Source organism: Echinops telfairi, unplaced genomic scaffold (assembly GCF_000313985.2).
Source record: "Echinops telfairi isolate 266 unplaced genomic scaffold, ASM31398v2 ScPeMD7_3;HRSCAF=10, whole genome shotgun sequence".
Taxonomy (NCBI): domain Eukaryota; kingdom Metazoa; phylum Chordata; class Mammalia; order Afrosoricida; family Tenrecidae; genus Echinops; species Echinops telfairi.
The window spans coordinates 13,957,361-13,976,149 of NW_022103899.1; the positions used below are offsets into that span (position 1 = coordinate 13,957,361).

At 36.1% G+C, this 18,789-nt stretch overlaps 1 protein-coding gene across 9 annotated transcripts in view; it reads left to right on the forward strand.

Moving 5' to 3' along the window:
• The first annotated feature begins 801 nt into the window (after positions 1-801).
• GULP1 (GULP PTB domain containing engulfment adaptor 1) overlaps positions 802-18,789 on the forward strand; it is a 210,103-nt gene continuing 192,115 nt past the window's right edge. For 8 of the 9 annotated variants that reach the window (XM_045295183.1, XM_045295178.1, XM_004701482.2 and 5 more), the window contains exon 1: positions 802-906. The gene's annotated coding sequence lies outside the window, so the exon portion shown is untranslated. Of the gene's footprint in view, positions 907-11,897; positions 12,001-18,789 lie in introns of all 9 variants that reach the window. The other variant, XM_045295179.1, reaches the window with a different exon arrangement.

Genomic DNA, 18,789 nt, shown 5'->3' on the forward strand with positions numbered 1-18,789 from the left:
TGTGTTGCCACTTTTTATTTTTAAGCCTCACCTTTTGGCTCTTTTATCAAGAAGGGACGTTATTCTGTTGGTTTTCTGTTCCTATCTGAATTTAGATATATTCAAAATGGCCAAATTAAGGGGCTATTTTGCATTATTGTATTTACCTGGGAGAACTTTTCCCTCATCTTTGTTGGAATAAAAAGTGATAAACATTAACCAACTGATAGGTATGTTCAGAAGGGTGAGTTACCTAAATGCTTTTCATGGCAATTAAAGTGGAATGAAAAATTTCAGTGTTTTATAAAATTTGGTTTCCCCTCTTAATCATCTTGGACAGGGTTTGCACTTTGCTAGTGAAGCGCCAAGTCTAATTAGTTAATGTGTGAAGGAAATAGCTGGAGCCAGTTATTTTACAGGCTAAGGAAGAAATGGTTATATTGTCCGCCAACAACTAAGATGCTTTCATACTAAGATACTTATGAATTAAAACATTTTTTATTTAGCAATCTGTAGCTTAGCCTTTTAAAAAATGTGTTCTTTCTATATAAAACATTGCTTTCCTCTGACTTGGGAAATTAATTCGAATTTTAATGTAATGTAGATAAAAGCATATCTACATCTGTAAAGATTTACACTCTCAGAAACCCTATACAGTGTTATTAGCAGTCATAATCAACTCGGTGGTAGTGGATTTGCGTTTATTTGTTTGCTTTTTGCTGTAACGTCCAAATTAAAATATATATAAATATAATTATTGGTTAATTCTACTAACTTTCATTTCACTTTATATTTCCAGTTGTGTGATTCCATCCAATACATAGGAGAAAAAACAATGACAGGCAAACTGATGGCAACTGCATGATTGAAGCTATACAGATTTTTAAGTATCTGTATTTTCTTTCGGCAATATTTGAAAATACTCAGGTAAGAATAATTAGCTATTTGCTTATAGACTCTTCCATTTCCAAAAAAGTATTTGAAACTGTAAAATATATTCTACTTTTGATTGAATAGTAACTCAGTATAATTTTATTTTTCAAAATGGTGAGCTAGATAAGAGTAAAATTAAAACTAGAATCATCAATGAGCCTATTTTCTACAGTCTCAGTCATCATATTGGTCTTTATCCTTTTATTTTACTTTATTGAATAGCTTCCCCCTTTTACACAAACTTAGGATAATATTATAAGTATTTGTTATTGGGTTTTGATTAGTTTTTGTACCAAAAGAAAGAGTTTCAAAAAGTCATGGGAAATTTTCATTACCTTTTAATTTCATTTTCCCAAAAACATTTTGAAGCTTGTCTATTTTAAGAAGCCCTGAAGATATTATGATGTTGTCCTGTGTAATCATCAATGGTATCAAAATTGTTAATTAATGTAAAGTGTTATACTGATACAGTAATTACATTTTTATCTTCTACACAGTTCTGTGTATGGATGACACTAGATGATGTAATTTGAATCAAGATAGTTTTGTGAGGGTTAAGGGGTGAACATGAATCACTAATTGCTAGCTGGGGATGATGGGTTTATTATTCTAGTTAGTGCATCTTTTAATATATTTAAATATTTTTTAAAAGTTCTGTGCTTCACATTTAGGCTGATTATAATTATTAGCAGGAGAGCAGGTGCAATGGTTAAGTTCTTAAATTATCATCACTAGATTAATGACTATGAATTTATAAAGACTTTATTGTTGTAAAATTTACCTTCAGAAGCTAGTGATGAGTTTGCATTAAAAAATGTTTATTGTATTATTGACTAATGTCTTCTCCATTCAGATAAGCTCTCTAACAAAACCTATTGTGGTTTTAAGAAAGAATCCAATTCCTTAAACTTTTGAGTAAGGAAAAGAAATAATCCAATACGATTATGATTCAAACATCTGGATGCAAGCAGTAGCTTCCTCTACTTACATTTATATTTCCTTCTCTGTGTTAGTCCAGTTAGACTAGAGAAACAAATCCATAGAAACTCATATGTGTATGAGAGTTTTATATAAAGGGTAATTATACATTAAGGAAGCATCCCAACCCAGTCCATTCCAAGCCCATATGTCCAATATTAGCCCATATGCCCGACACCAATCTATAAAGTCCTCTTTAGACTCAGGAAACACATGTAATTACACCAAGTTCAGGACGATCACAGGCCAGCAAGTAGAAAGTCTTTGGATTCAGTGGTGCTATAAGCATCTCCGCACTGGCAGGGTCTCCTTGTGGCTTTTCCAGCTTCCAGGGCTGCATCAGGGTAGGTCCATGTGGCTTCTCCTCAGGGAATCAGCTTTGTCAGTAGAGAGATGACTCCGGCCTTCAAGGAGAAAAATACAGGATTTCCCCGACTTTTCAGGGGAAGGCCATACCCACACAGAGACTTCACTGGCCTCACTGGCTATGAGCTGATTGACAGGCTAGACTCCACCCCTACGTTCTTTATCCTCAAATTCACTACCATATTCTGTAACTAAGCCTAAAAGGGAAAATACACAATCTCCCTACATTGTTTTAAAAATGCATCACTTGTAAATGATGGTAAGCATACACTTATTCAAATACTTTTTATTGGTTGAGCTAATTTTAGGCAGCCTAATTTATAATCCATATATAAGTTAGGATAAATGAAGTGCCACGAAAAAAGTAAACAGAAGGGGCATTCATAGATAACAGCGTTTCAGATTGGGAATGAGATACTTCACAAACTCGAGACAATCTGAGTTTTGCTTTTTATGGTTTGAGCAGCACAATATTTGTAAGATGATATTTCAAATGGAGAGTGAGGTGGCGCGAAGGAACAGGACTGGCAAAACCCCAGGCATGTTCAGAGAATTGGAAAGATAGCGAACAGGTAGCACAGCCATGGTGCCCAGGAGGCCTACTGGTTACTAGTTGTGCTGCTAACCTCAAAGTTAAACTGATATATTTATAAAAATACATAACTGTATAAAAGAGTTATGACCTTGGAAACCCACAAGGTCAGTCTATTCTATTCTATAAGGTCACTATGAGTCAGAATTGACTCAATGGCAGTGCCAACAATAGTGGGGAATATGTTGTTTGGTTTTTAATCACGAAATTTTGTATTTAATTTTATAAGAAACAATCACAAAGGAATGAATGAAATAACCCATATTTTCCTTTAAGAAACTTGATCAAGAAATAATGTGTATATTACACCAATGAAGACTGAACAATTCCAAAGGATAGGAGAATATTTTGTAAGCATTCCTTTCATTTTAACTAGAATTTGCTGAACACTTGTTACTTGTAAGGCACTAGACTAGGAATGATGGGAGAAAGATGAAGCTTTCTATGCCTCTAAGGCTACAGCCTCAGAAACCCACAGGTGGAATTCAACTCTGCCTGTAAGATCACTATGAGTTGGAATCAACTTCATGGCAGTGAGTTGGATGTTTGAGAAGCTAGGAACTGTATGAAAAAGGATAAAGATAATATAACCCGAAATAATGTAGAGGATGAAATGTGCATGACAAACAATGAAACTAATACATCATTTTAAGACAAACAATAAAATAATATTCTAAGAAAGACTGCTGTTGTTGTGGGCTGCCAGTCAGTTGATATGGATTCCTGGTGACCCTGTTGGACAGAATAGAGCTGCCCTGTCGATCAAATGATGTATTGCATTGGGTAAATCTGCTGTACAAGACTTTTTTAAAATGTTGAAAAGCAAAAATGTTACTTTGAGAACTAAGGTGCACCTGGCCCAAACTGGTATTTTCAGTAGCTTCATATGCATGTGAAAGTTGGACATTGAATAAGGGAGACCAAAGAAGAACCGATGCATTTGAATTCTGGTACCGAGGAAGAATATTGAAAGTACTCCGCTCTGCCAAAAGAACAAACAAATCTGTGTTGGAAGATGTACAGACCGAATACTCCTTAGCGGCAAGGAAGGCGAGATTTCATTTCATGTACTTTGGACATGTTGTTTGGGAAGAATCAGGACATCGTATTTGGTAGAGGGGAAGTGAAAAGGGGAAGACTCGTGGACAAGGTGGATTGATACAGTGGATTCAACAATGGGCTCACCGCGAGAACAATTGTGTGGATGCTTGTACCTAGGGGCGCTAGGAGTCAGAACTCACTGGACAGAACCACACAGCAGCATAACTAGGGTTTCTTAAACTAATTTTTATGGGAGCAGATTGTCAGGGCTTTCTTTCCACAGAGCAAAACCACTGGTGGGTTTGAACTTCCAATTCTTGTTAGCAGGCAAGCTCATAACCCATGTGCCAACTGTGCTCCTTAAGTACAGACTGCTCCCTGCCTCCAGTCAGTTCCTGTTCACAGCGGCCTCTGTGACACAATTGAACTGGCTCCTTTGGTTTCTGAGGCCTCATCTTTCTCTCAATTACGGAACGACTAGTGAGTAATGAATGAGGGTGAGAGCCATATATTGGGTTATCAGTAGATGCAATTTTTCAAAATGTTAAAGCCTTATCAAGATTTGAAGGCTGGTCAGAGTTTGTTACCCATAAAATAATGCTTCCAAACTTGGCATGAATTGAGGCATGAAGTAAGAAAGCTGTATCTAAACTGAGAATAAGAGAAATAAAAAGCAAGGTGTGGAGAGATGGGACGTGACAGCGATACAAATGGTGGGAGATTAAGGAGAATGCATAATTGCAAGGGCCTTGTTAATGGCATGACCAGAGATGGGAAAATAGGACTAAAGTGGAGTTTTTTGTGTTGATACAATAATACATTTGGTTTTGAACCTAGTTTTTCTTTGTTTTTCCCCCCGTCTTTCTGATTGCTATATTTTGCATGCACTTTTACTAGAGTCATGAAAAAAATACAAAAAATCCAACCACCATCATCACTGAATCATTCTGATTCATACGAACCTTACAGGACAGCGTGGAACCAACCATGCCTTCAGGGTTTTAGACTGACATGTGCTTGGCAGGAGATGGCTTCATTTTTCTCCTGCAGAGCAGAAGATAGGCTTGAACCGCTTACCTTTCAGTTACTGAGAAATTCCTGAAGCATTTCAATTCCTTATGTATTCATTTATTTACTATTAGAATGATTTTCATATTCTGAAAATATAAGTTCAAGTATAATAAGATCAAAATTTCTCTTTGATACCAAGCATTGTACTATTGTGTATTCCCTTTGCAATCCTTTCAGTTCAATTATCAGTATCATTACAGATATGAATCTGAATTTAAGTAAAACTTACCACACTGTTTGTTTTATAGGGAACACTTATTAAATTGTTTAAAAGTATACTTGAATCTATTCCAATGGCTTCATTGCCTTAATTATGACTGACTTAGCCCAGACTTGTTTTGTGGGTTCCCTACAACTTTTCTCTTTCTGTGTTACAAATCATTCCACAATTCAATGGTTTAAAACAATGCCTAGTCTTTATTTTTGTGTGTCCCCAAGTCTTTCAGTCTTTATGGGAACAGAAATCCTGATGTTTCTCCATGGACAGCTGGGGCTTGGGAGCTGCTGACCTGTTGGTTGGCGTCCCAGAGCATATCCCTGTATGCCACAAAGGTTCCGATATACTGGTTCTAGGCCTGTCATAACACTACTCTCAGTCTTTTCAAAGCTCAAAGGAGGCTGAAGGGTTAACTTTCAGAAGTGAACTACTGATTTCACTCTGCATTCAATTGGGGGAGGTGTGAATAAAGGAAAGAATTTTCAGATTCATATATAAAAAGAAGCTTTGGTCATCGAGAGTCCCCTAGAGGCTATCGGTTTAATCTGAATCTGGAGGCGCTGTTTGCCTCATGTCCGCATATGTGGATGTGACTCAACAGGTCAGTGATTGGCATCGTTACCTCTGAAATTCTTAAAAATCATGTGTTTTTGTTTCCATTCCCTATCCCTCTGATTAGAATTACTGTTCACTTGGATATTAGCTAAATAAGAAAACTCAGAATCAACTTTGGAGTCTTCTCTTTCACAAACCTTAACTTTTAATTTATTAACCCAAACTTTAAATTGACTCACCAGTATTTTCATTTTATTTCTTAAATTTCTATCAATAGTTTTGTTAAAATTTATTTTCACTGCTACCACATTGCTTCAATGATCTCTTTTTCAAAGTACTGGAATAGCCCCTAAGCGGTCAAACAAGAGTTTGAGTGTTTCTGATTCCATATTTCCTTTGCAATGAAGCATTAGAAACCCCCAAAGGTTCATTCTTTCCATTATTTATCACAAGCTATGGTCTGCTGTTGCCTACTGGCTAATTCTTAAATGCATCCGCAGGAAGTAAAAGACCCTGTGACCTGGCTCCTGACTTCCTACCATTAAACTTCATCATAGATTTTGAAGTTAAAATTTTAGATCTATAAAATATATAAATTATGGAAAAAAAGAATATATAAATTATGTAGATACATTGTGTTCCTTCATGTTTTCTTGTCTTGTTTGCAATTCTTTTTCTACTAATAAAATAGGTACTTAAAGTCATTAATATCTAAATAACATTGTCTACCTCAATGGGCAGCCTAATAAAAGCCAAAATGTGCTTTTATTGTTAATGTCAAAAGTGAGAGAGAAAAAGATGAGAGGCCCAAAACATCAATAGAATAGCAGAACTTGTGGATGAGCTTGAGATGAAGTAAATGGAAGTAAAGCAGATTCAGGAATTAATGATGAAGCTGGAGCATGGCAAAGGCAACTGTATTTTCAATGTAAAGGTTTACAAGTGGCACAAATCACAACCGTTTCGGAGGAGGAAGTTTAAATCTTGAACCTCCCCTCCTCCCAACGAATAAATAAATAAAACCCACAAAAAAAGACAAATTTACTGCCATTGAATCAATTCGTAGTCATAGCGACCCTATAAGACAGAGTATAAATTGCATGTGTGCATGCGTGTGTGAGAGATTGTAAAACTTTATGGGATCAGAAAGCCTCTTCATTTTCCGTAGGCGAGGCTGGTGGGTTCAAACCACTGACTTAGGTTAACAGCCCAATGAACAACCCAGTACATCATCAGGGCTCGTTTTGAGACCATAACTGAAGTGAAAATTCAAATGTTGATGTAATGTGGGCTTAAGGTATTCAGAATTTTAAAAAATATACCCATGTGGCATTACAAAGTATGAGGCCTGACGATTGTAGGAAAGATGATATATAACATTCAAGATTTTGAGGAGTCAGATAGATGACCAAAATACGGTGAGGAATTAAGAAAAGAGCAGAAAGGAACTGGACGTAGAGTTTCTTCTGCTCCCTGGATTTGCAGTGGGATTTACAGCAGCACTCTATTCTAATAAGTCTCTAAGGAGATCTTTCTAGTGAGAGCAAATGCAAAACCTATTCAGAAGATGAATTATGCATTGCTACCACTTAAATACCAAACAAAATAACCTTTAAGCCCATTGCTGAGATTGAAGAAAGCCGCCTTGTTTTGCTGATCTTGGATTTTATAACATTTAGAATATGCATTTTGTCCAACTACATCTTCAAACCATACTTCCATTCTGAATAACTAATGCCATTGAAGGAAAGCCTCACTTTTACATTAGCACTGGTGTAAAGAACAACAGTGTTTGGGTATATATATTTGGTTGATAGAGGGTCAGTGAAAAAGAGGATGACCTTCACTGAGATGGGCTGGCGTGGTGGCAGCATTTGCCTAGAACACAGTAATAATGCTGAGGGTGGCACAGAATCAGGCTGTCTTCCTGTGTTGTCCCAGCGTCACCACTGAGTCAGGACCCACTTGACAGCATCTAACAGCAGCATCAATATTTATATAATAGATAATGGTAATAAATGATTCCTTCATAAATCAATAGCTATTTGAATGAAATGTTGAAAACTAGCAAAATGATTTCCCACCAAATACATTACTTTTATGTTGTGAAGTGGTCTCTTTTAGTCTATGGTAATTACTCATATTATGATGATATAATTTATTATACTGAACCTGTCACTCCCTTAGAGGTAACAGTCTTTGTAAAATGCTTGAATTTGCTTTTAGAATACAGTATGGATTACATTGAGAAGACTATGCCAGTGAATATTAAAATAAAATCTTTAGAAGATAAATTTTAAAGGTAAAGAATAGGAAAAAAATAGTGGGTAAAGTAAATTTTATGCAGGTGTTTTTAATTTATGAAGAAATGAAATAGAAAGAGAGAGATCTCGAAATAAAATAATAGATTTTATTTGAGATGTTTTTAGTTCTGTTTGCTGTAGGACGTCCAAATTATATTCAAGGGTAATTGTCTAGATGGGAACTGATGAAATAAAATAGAGAAATCTTGAAATATAAGTGGCACTTAATTTATTGAGAACTTTGTATTATTAATATATCCAACAAAGTTAATATAATGCAGCAGTAAATAATGATATTTAGAAATAGTTTAAATGGCACAGGAAATTCTGTTTTTTAAACGGAAATTTAAATTACAGTGATATCTCCAGGGGGACCCTATCAGGCTCCGATTAATAATAAACCCTGTAAATTGTAAGTGTAAGTTAGTTTATGGGGGCAGCGCTGTAATTTACTTCCATTTTCCTTATTTGTAAACTACAGTGTGCTTAATGAGCATACATTACTTTTATAATAAAAAATGCATTGCTATTTGTGAAATTTCATAGGACTTTTCATAGTATCATGTTTTTGCCATCGGTAATTGATTTCACAGGGTCTCTGGTGGCCTTGAAGGTGACAAGTTGAGCTGCTAACTGCATGGTCGGCAGTTTGAGACCACCAGCTGCTCCACGGGAGAAAGATGGGCTTTCTGCTCCCAGAAAGAGTTCGTTTCCGAAACCCACAGTTCTACTCTGTCCTCTGGGGTTGCCGCAGGACCCAGTGCCTGGATGGTAGTGAATTTGGCTCAGGTGGAAAAAGAGTGGTCAGAAAACAACATAATTACCCACTGAGTCAGGCATTTCATGAGGTATTTTGATGTATATATATGGCTGTGGATTGTATTTCCTCAGTTTGGTTAAGTATCAGTTTAATAAATCAGGGGAAATCCGTATTTTTAACTGAAATTACATTTATATTGAAAGCATTTTTCACTTGATGTTGCAAACTATATCAGTGAATGGGCAATTTAATAAAATGCAGAAGTAGGTAAAGTTTATGAAAAGTCATCAGTAATGCCAAGTTGCTGAATGTAAAGTGATTAGAATAACATTCCTGTGCAGATTTTACACATTTATGTAACACTTAAGAGGTATTTAGATTTCTGGGATGACAAATTAGAGCTTTAATATTAAATCTGCTTTACATATCCAAGGGTTATGCTGTGAGAACAGAACATATTTGCATGTTCTCGTGTGCATTTTTTCCTCATTTCAGAATATTAAACAACTATTAACAATTCTGGATATATGATGATACAGTTGAAACTCTGAAGTGTTCCTCTAGCCATTCTCCTATTTTGCTGTTAATAAGAAAGAGCAGTGTAATTAAAACTTCATGATGTGGTTTGGTGAAAGGCTAAAAGCTGCCTAGTACCTACAATAAAATGATACTTATGGGAGATTGTTTTTATAATTTTGGAAATATCTTTTAAAATATTGTTTGCTTTGGCCCACTAATAAAATTATTTCCTGATACCAACCTGATAACAAATATAAAATTCCTTTTAAATATAATTATAAAATTCAACATATTTTTAGTTTTTAACGACTGTAATATAAGTTGATTACCTTTGTGAGTAGTTTGGGATAGTATCTAGTAACATATAAATAAATATTTTGGGTTAATGAATTTTAAAGGTAATACTGCCCTAACAAGAAATGAAACAGTTTACATTTTAAATGATAATTTTAATGTTTCAAGGCAAGTTTACATTCATTATATCATTTAATTAGACTATTTCAAGAATATTTTAAGTGACTTGTCTTCTTAGTCAAAATTTTGCTTTATTTAGAACTATCATCATAGAATTATAATTGAATCTCTATATATACTTACCCCAAAACTCACTGCTGTAGAGTCGATTCTGACTGCTACCGACCCTATGAAGTGTTCTGAGAGTACCTCTTCGAGGGACAGACAGCCTCATTTTTCTTTCTTTTTTTTTTTTTTTAACATATTAGGGGCTCATACAACTGTTATCCCAATCCATACACACATCAATTGTGTAAAGCGCATTTGTACATCGTTTCTCAAAACATTTTCTCTCCATTTAAACCCCCGACATTAGGTCCTCATTTTTCCCCTCCCTCCCCACTCCCCCCTCCCGCATGAGCCCTTGATAGTTTATAAATGGGTATTTTGTCATATCTTGCCCTGTCCGACGTCTCCCTTCACCCACTTTTCGGTCGTCTGTCCTCATTTTTCAACTGGGCTGCAGCTACTCCTGACCTATGCCGAACCCGCATCGCTTCCACAGTTACGTACGGTCTAAGGACATTGTTTTCCGTTCTTTTGTGGTGTGTTCAAAATTCTTGAGTGAATATTAAAAAAAAAAATCTGCCATAGTATATTTCAAAGTATTATCAATTATAATTAGTAGAAGCAGCAGCCAATAGTTACATATTGTATAGTATTTATACAGCATTATTGTGTGCTCTATATACAAATTAGCACTTTTAATTCTCAAAGGGAATTTTTAAGATAGGGAACTAAGTTTAATGATGAGTACTCTTGGGCACAAAGAGTTATAGAAACTTGCCCAAGGGCAAGTGAGAGAATAGGAAAGATAATCTAGCTGCAATCCTCAGGACAAACTGAGGTCCCATTCTATAGTAGATAATGTTTCTTATTTCCTCCTCTCCCACAATTCTGTCTTTCTCATGCTTCTACTATTTAAAATGTTTAAGACTCCTTAGCGAAATTTCAATTTTGTAGCTTTATTTACTTGTTTGCTTGCTAGCATTACAAAGCTAGTCCAAGGAAATTTTTTTATTTGTTTTATTAGAAAGGATTAATACAGCAAGTTGTGATAATAAAATATAATGCATTAGTTATGTACACAAAAATGACATTACATTTCCAGGGAAATGAGATTAGTGCAGAGGGACAGTCAGGTAACTCAAACCTAATGAATCCCACGTAGCTTTTCTGGTCCAGATAGCATCAACAGAAGTGCCTGCTTTAAGTGAGCAAGTGGGTTTGGATAGAGACGGGAGTGTTCAGAAGATTAGGATTCTGGCAGATTTATTATTTATTTACTTATTATTTATTCTGAGGAGATCAACTAAGAAAGGTTTCTTTTCAGTATTTCCCACACTCCACTCTCACTCAGATCAGACTATATCATGGAGGCAAAATTAGTTAAGAGAGTAATCAGAGTGCAGTTGATGGACGGCCATAGAGAGATGTCATAGATGCTGCCTTCATACAAGAGAGTCAAGCAGATCAAGGAAATTAAAATTTGATCACTAAAATAAAAGGGAAAACCTTATAAATTAATAATGCATAATTGAGGAATTTGCCAACAACCAGTACAACAGCATAAAAAATATGGAAATTATGAAATATAAAATGAAGAGACTTCATCTGGAACTTAAAACTTGCTTCCAGAAGGAGTTTATATGAGAAAATTATTTAAGAGATTCTGTAGGTACAATATTCTAAAAATAACACATTAGGGATGGCCACAAATTAAAAAAAAAGATAAAGTGCACTGCTAAAGGGTCAACCAATTGTTAGGAAGAATATATAAGAGTCAAATTTAGACTGATGAAAACACATTTTGAATATATCAATAATACAAAAAAATTTATCAGCTATTAGAGGGAAGTAGACTTGGGTAGTCTATAATGGAACAAAAATAGAATTTTCATGATTAACTCTGGGGGAAAGAAGATAATAAATCATTATCCTTAATGTTGGAGAGAAAATGAACCCTGAACTTAAAATTTTATCCTCTGCCAAGCTGGTATTCATGCTTTGCAATGATTCAATAATTCATGGACGTAAACACTAATAGCTTCTCTCTGAAATTTTTAATAGAGGGTTTACTCTAGCAAGAATAAAACCAAATACAAGAGGAATTGGACTCCAGGAAATAAGGATAAACAAAGATGTTCATGAGATAAACCATTAAATTTAATTTGTAAGTACCTAAGTATTTTAAGCATCTCAAATATGTGGGGGGAAAAAATAGTAGCCAAAATCCAGATTTTAATTTTATTGGAAAAGAATAGGATGGGTAGTTTGTGGAAGAAGAGAGTACTACTATCAGCAGGATAGGATTATCTTTATTTCAGGGCATTTATAAATACTAATTAACTATAGACATGGTTAAAAAAATAAAACCATGTTCATTAAGGATCATTTGCTAATGTAAAATATAATTTTAAGTCATTAGCAAAAATAAAAATAATCTGCAGAGTCAAGTATCAATAAATAAATGTGAAAAAAGTTGATTGTGTTTATGCGTAGAATAAAGTGAATAATACAAATGTAACTACATGAGGCCTCCAAACAGTTCATGGAAAAATGGAATGAAAGTATAATGGACTATTTCAGGAACTTAGGGAAACATAAAATAAGTATGTGAAAAACTATAGTGGAAGTTTGCATGTTTAACTCTCTTCTTTGAATGCCTCTTTACTGGCCATATGCAAACACAACTGAAGGTGTGCACAGTGACTTGGCATGACTGAGAAAGGGAACTGTGTAAGCTTGAGGCAGCTAAAAGCTGACCCACTTAATAGCAACAATGATAGCTGCCATAGGTGGAGGTTTCACATGGTAATCCTGGCTTAGTAGTCATAAGAATTCCACAGGGTAGCTGATATTGTGCTCTATTATTCGGACTGGAATCATCAGCCAACTGTGAGGCGATTGGCCTAAAGGCACACCCCTGAGTTGGAATCTAAGAAAGAGTTGTCATATATGGGATGCACGGTGCAGTCTTCGAGAAGACTAAAAGTGCCCTGAATCTTAGGGACCATGCAGACGAAACAAGTTTCTGCTTCTAGAATTGGCATAAAATGAAATAAATAAAACAAAACAGTTTTCACCTAGGCCAAAGTACAAACGAGAAACATTTCAACCTAACATTTTGATTATATTTAAAAAATAAATTGTCTTTAAACTATGAAATTAAAATGATATTGTGGATACTCATTGCCCTCAAGTCAATTGCAACTTACCACAGTCACATAGGACAGCGTAGAACTGCCCCAAAGGGGGCTCGGAGGCTGTCACTCCTACGGAAGCTGATTGCCCCATCATTCTCCTGCTAGGCTGGTAGATTTCAACTGCCAATCTGTGAATTAGCAGCTAAACACTGCCTTTATTGTATCATATCATTTTTCTTCAAATTGTAAAATAAATTCTATATTTTTCTTTATCAACATGGTCTACATTTCAAACCCTAGAGTACATTTTCATTTCAATTGGTGTCGTCACCAGGCCAAGTAAATGATTTTTTGATAAATGTAGGTTATTTGCCCAGAATCAACTTTAATTTACTTAATTTTGCCTACATGGACTTTGAGCCAAGGTTGTTTTTCCTTACTTTGCTAAGCAAGGATTAGCAATGTGGAAAAATAGACTCACAAAAAATAAAATGTTTGTATGTTAAGGGGTAGAGAAAAATGTGTATTGTTTCCTCTCCTTTCACCCCTCACAGAGGAACTAAACTAACTCCATTTTTAAAGTAGCAGATGGCACCCAGGTTCACCAGACTTTTATAATAACAGCATATGTCATCTGGAGACAGTACATATGTCTATCTGTGTGGTCGAGCTAAAAGAATGTTTTCTGTTTGGGAACTTTGGGAGCGTCTAAATAACAAACTATTTCCATTGTTTTCATTCTAAGGGTGTACTCTAGACTTGTAGATCTATAGCATTGATTTGTTTTATTTCCAGACCAAGATATCATGTCATTCTATTTGACTTACTAATGCCAAGTCTGACAGATTCCTATTCATGCTTTTAATATTTCTTCCTAAATAAGCCATCTAACTTAGCATCGGAGGATCGGATGAGATTTGGGTCACCTCTTTTCCCTGTTCTCTTGCTTACCTAAAAGTTTTATTTTTATTATTGGATTGCTTTGGGGTTTTTTCAGCTTGTTGAATTATGATAGTTCAATAACAGGCTTTTTTAAAGTACAGAATTAAAGCTAGTGTGGTAACAGGTAGATATGATTGAGTATTTGGCAGAAATAATAACTATTATAATTATATTATTTACTATATTTAAAACACTCTTATTTATTGACTACTATATCCCTGACACTGCTGTTATTAATACTTTCCTGTGCTTTACACAGTAAGTCATTTAATTAAATTTGTTTTTCACTTTATGAAGAAGTTAGCATTCTTTTCAGTTTGTAGATGAGAAAACAAGTGCAGAAGGATTGGCCAGATTACCCAAGTATATTCAGAAAATGTAGCAATGAAAACCCAGATTCATCTGATTTAAAAATGTAATAGTCTTTCAAACTGTTATTGATATATATCGCTGAAATTTTCAGAAATTATATGAAAGTGAAGTCAGAGATCTACTTTGGTCTTACAATTTGTCTGATGCTCTCTCCCTTTAGCCCTCAACAGTTGGACTCTAGATGCCAGCATCTGAGGTCCTTATTACAATTTTGCTATGAGTTGCTGGCCCTTAGTGGCGACCCTTGTTACCTAGTTCTGATTTGAGATTATATTTGTTTGTTGTTTTAAGCTTTAGTTTTGCATGTATTTATTGAGCAACTTTGAGTTGCCTGTCAATGTTCTAGGCATCCGGATGGAGTAGGGGAAAGAAAATAGACAACAACTCCAGCCCTCTGAGGTTAATGATCCAGGATGAAAGTGTGACTTATGTCTTCTCCTATCCAAGAGTCAAGGATCAAAACTATAGCTAGCATTATGCTATCGGTAGCATTGAGATGAATGGGAGTTAAAGAACGCTGCCAAGAAGCAGTTGCTTGAACCAAACAAGGGAATGGGGAGTGGTTTAAAATCAGGAAAGGTGTGTGAGTCTTTTATTCTCTTTGCCGTACTTATTCAATCTGTGCGCTGAGCCCACAATCGGTGAGACTGGGCTACATGAAGACCATGGCACCGAGAGCAGAGGAAGAAGGCTCATGAACAACCCGTGCTTTTTCAACCTTTTGTTGCTGCTGTTCAGAACAAAGAGAACTTGAAGCACTTGCTAGTAAGATCAAGGAGTATAGTCTTCAGTATGGATTACAACTCAATGTTTAACACAAAACAAAAATCCTAACCCCATTAGAGAGCACCAGGAAAAATGCAGAAAAGAATTAAGTTATCAAGAATTTTGTTAATGCTCATGGAAGTAGCAGTCATTGATCAAATGCTATTGGACTGGGCAAATCTCCTGTACAAGACTTTTTTTTTTTTGGCACAAGACTTTTTTAAAGTCTAGAAGAGCAAAGATGTTTCTTTGAGGCCTGTGGTTTGCCTGAACCCAGGCTATGGTATTTTTAGTCACCTCAGATGCATATGAAAGCTAAATGTTGAAAGACATACTAAAAAAGAATCAATGCATTTGAATTATACTGGCTGAGTACATTGAAAGTAGCATGGGCTGCCAAAATTTACAAATAAATCTGTCTTGGAAGAAGTACAGGCAAAATGCGCTTTGGAAGTAGGAATGTAGAGGCTTGTCTTGCATACTCTCAACATGTTATCAGGAGACACCCGTCTCTGGAAAAGGGCCTTTTTCTTGGTACAGTAGAATGGCAACGAGAAGGAGGATGGCCCTTGATGAGCTGTTACAGCATGGCTGTCACAAAGCACTCCAGCCTCCCAGTTGTGAGGTTGGTGTAGGATCCGGCGATATTTGGTTCTGTTGTACATAGGGTTTCTATGATTTGGTACTGACTGGACTGGGACGAAAAACAACAACAAAAGAACTAAAGACCTCATTCGTCGGTCTGTGGTATTGTGTATTGTTGTGATGCCAAAAGCCATACTACAAGTATTTTGAGTACAGAAGAAGGTTTACCTGTGGTGGACTTATTTTAGAAGAATTTTCATATTAAGAACAGATTAGGATGAAGGATCAGGCAATTCACTTCTGATGGATTAGCCACTCAGAACTTTATGAACAGTTGAATATTTCCTGGTGTGGCACAAAAAAATGAGCCCCCACAGGCTCAAAAGCACTCAAAACACCACTGGGAAAGACTTGCTTCCTCAAATTAGAGTTCACCATAATGATGGGGATGGAGCAATGCTTTCAGGACCTTCATTTGCTGATGGGAACAACTCAGAAGTAGAAAAAACAGCTGCAAACAGCCTTTCATAATTGGAACATGGAATATATGTAGTATTAATCTAGGAAAAATTGAAGTCATGAAAAATGAAATGGAAAGCATTAAGATTGGTATCTTAGTTATTAGTGATCTGAAATGGACAGATACTGCCATTTTGAATCAGACAGTCATATGGTTGACTGTTCTCCTAATGAAAATTTGAAGAGGAAGGGGATTGCATTTGTGATAAAAAATTTCAATATTTAATTTGAATTACATTTCTGTCTATAACAGCTATGATATGTCTAGCCATCTAGCTTTACTTCATTGTTTCATCGAAGTTGACTCTACTTGGAGGAGGCAGCCTTTTCTCAGTTGTATTTTGAGTGCTTTTCTAACCTGAGGGGCACATCTCTCAGCTCTATTTGACTGTGGCCTGCTACTACTGCTCGTAGGTTTTCCATGGATAATTCCTCAGAAGTGGACAGCCTATTACTTCTTCACACTTTATTCTTAGTCTGGAGGTTTAGCTGAATCCTGTTCACCATGGGTGACCCTGCTCATATGTAAAATACCAGTGACATAACTTCAAACATCACAGCAGCAACCAAGTCACCACCGACAACCAACTGACAGATGAATGATGGTTAAAGCCCAGAGCAGTGGTTCTCAACCTGTGGTCGCAACCCCTCTGGCAGTTGAACGACCCTTTCACAGAGGTCGCCAGCTTCAGAACAGTAGCAAAATTACAGTTAGGAAGTAGCAAAGAAAATGATTTTATGGTTGGGGGTGGTGGAGCACCACAACAATGAGGAACTGTATTTAAAGGTCACAGCATTAGGAAGGTTGAGAACCACTGGCCTAGAGTGACTTGCTAGTATTTTTGGCTAACCTATCTGCAACTGTGCATTTGAATACTTTCTTCTTATAGTTCAGTGCTTGTTTGCCAGTATACCAGTTGATCCCCGTGAAGCTGGTTCCAACTCCTCGTGACCCCTTTTACACGCCATTAAATAGTTCCCAGCCCTGCACACTCAGACTTCCAGTGTTGCAGTTATTCCAGTCACTGCATCATTCCACTTAGGTGAGAGTCTGCCTCTTTTGTGGATGACTTCTTACCAAACCTGCTGTCCTTTCCCAAGATGAAGTCCTGTCATCCTCACTTCCTAACGAGCATTCTGATCCTGCTTCTTCCCAGACACATTTGTTTGGTCTTCTGGTGTATTGAATATTCTTCACCAAACCCATGGTCCAAAAGCATCCATTTTTTGTTTTGTTTTCCTTCTCATTATTAGTTGGCCAGTTTTTATATTCATACGACGCCATTGAAATACTGTGGTTGTGGTCAGGCCCATGGTGATATCATTGCTGACAGACATATTTTGTGCTCCAGGCCCATTGATTATGGATTCAAGTAAAGTGGAATCTATAGTAACTCCATTCCCCATTTGTCATAATGGTGCTTTTTATTCATATGTCAGGACTTTTGTTTTCTTAATGTTGGGGTTTAATCCATACTGAAGGGCGCAGGCTTTGATCTTCAAGTTCTCTTTGTTATCAGCAATGGAAATTGTCATCTGCATTCCAAAGATTGTTAATGATTTTTCCTCTAATTGTGCTGCTGCATCTTTCTTTTTGTACTCCAGCTTTTCAGATTCAACACTTCGCATAGTAGTTGAATAAATACGATGAAATGAAACAACCCTGATGTTCAGCTTTGCTGGTTTTAAACCTTGTAGCTTCCTTTTTGTCCATTCCACCTACTAAATATAATCCATTGACCTTTTAAAAAAAATTCTGAAGTGCTTTTTCTGTCATTAGCTTTTGTCTGAAGTAAATAATAACTAACTGTATTCAGTTCAGTTGGTATTCACTGAGATGCCTCTATTAATATGGACCGTGGCAGATTTGACATCTCCAAGTTAGTTAGAACCTTGCTGTTGCAAGACTTAACATGGTCAGGTTTCTTCCTGATCTCATCTCTCCTCTGACCACTCCTTTGTGCTTGCCTTTATCCTTTCTGACCTACTTTTAGTTCTCTAAGTGCCAATTTTTCTCAGTTTCAAATAATTTCATCCTACATTCCTTCTCCCTGCAAAGTATCTACATAGATCATGTGAACTGAAACTTAAACATTATATCCTTAGAAAAGGCTCTGATTTTAAAACTATGCTAAATTTTCTTATAACATGCCTCAGTAGAACCCTTTTTTTTTTTATTTCAGTTCTCAATTTGTGTGTATTTTATTTTTCTGATGTCTGAGTTTTTTATTTTTTCTGGTGTTATATAAGCTCCACCAGGGCCAAAGTTGTATCTCTTGATATTTCCTACTCTAGTGTCAGCTACAGCATACTTTCTGTCACGAGTTATGCATCAGAAAAGGGGCTGGATGATTAAAAAATGTATTTGTTACTAAATTTAAAGGTTATTTATTGAAAAACCTAAGCTTACCCTCTTATGCTGTTGTATTTTCAAATTCCTTAATATTGTTACTAAAAGAAGAAACACACATTTAAAAAAAATACAACTTTCCTCTAGTTCCTAAATGTTTCCTCCCCGCTCCCACTATCATGACATGAATTCTACCTTGCAAGTCTGGCTAGACCAGAGGATGTACACTGGTACAGATAGGAACTGGAAATACAGGGAATCCAGGGCGGATGATCCCTACAGG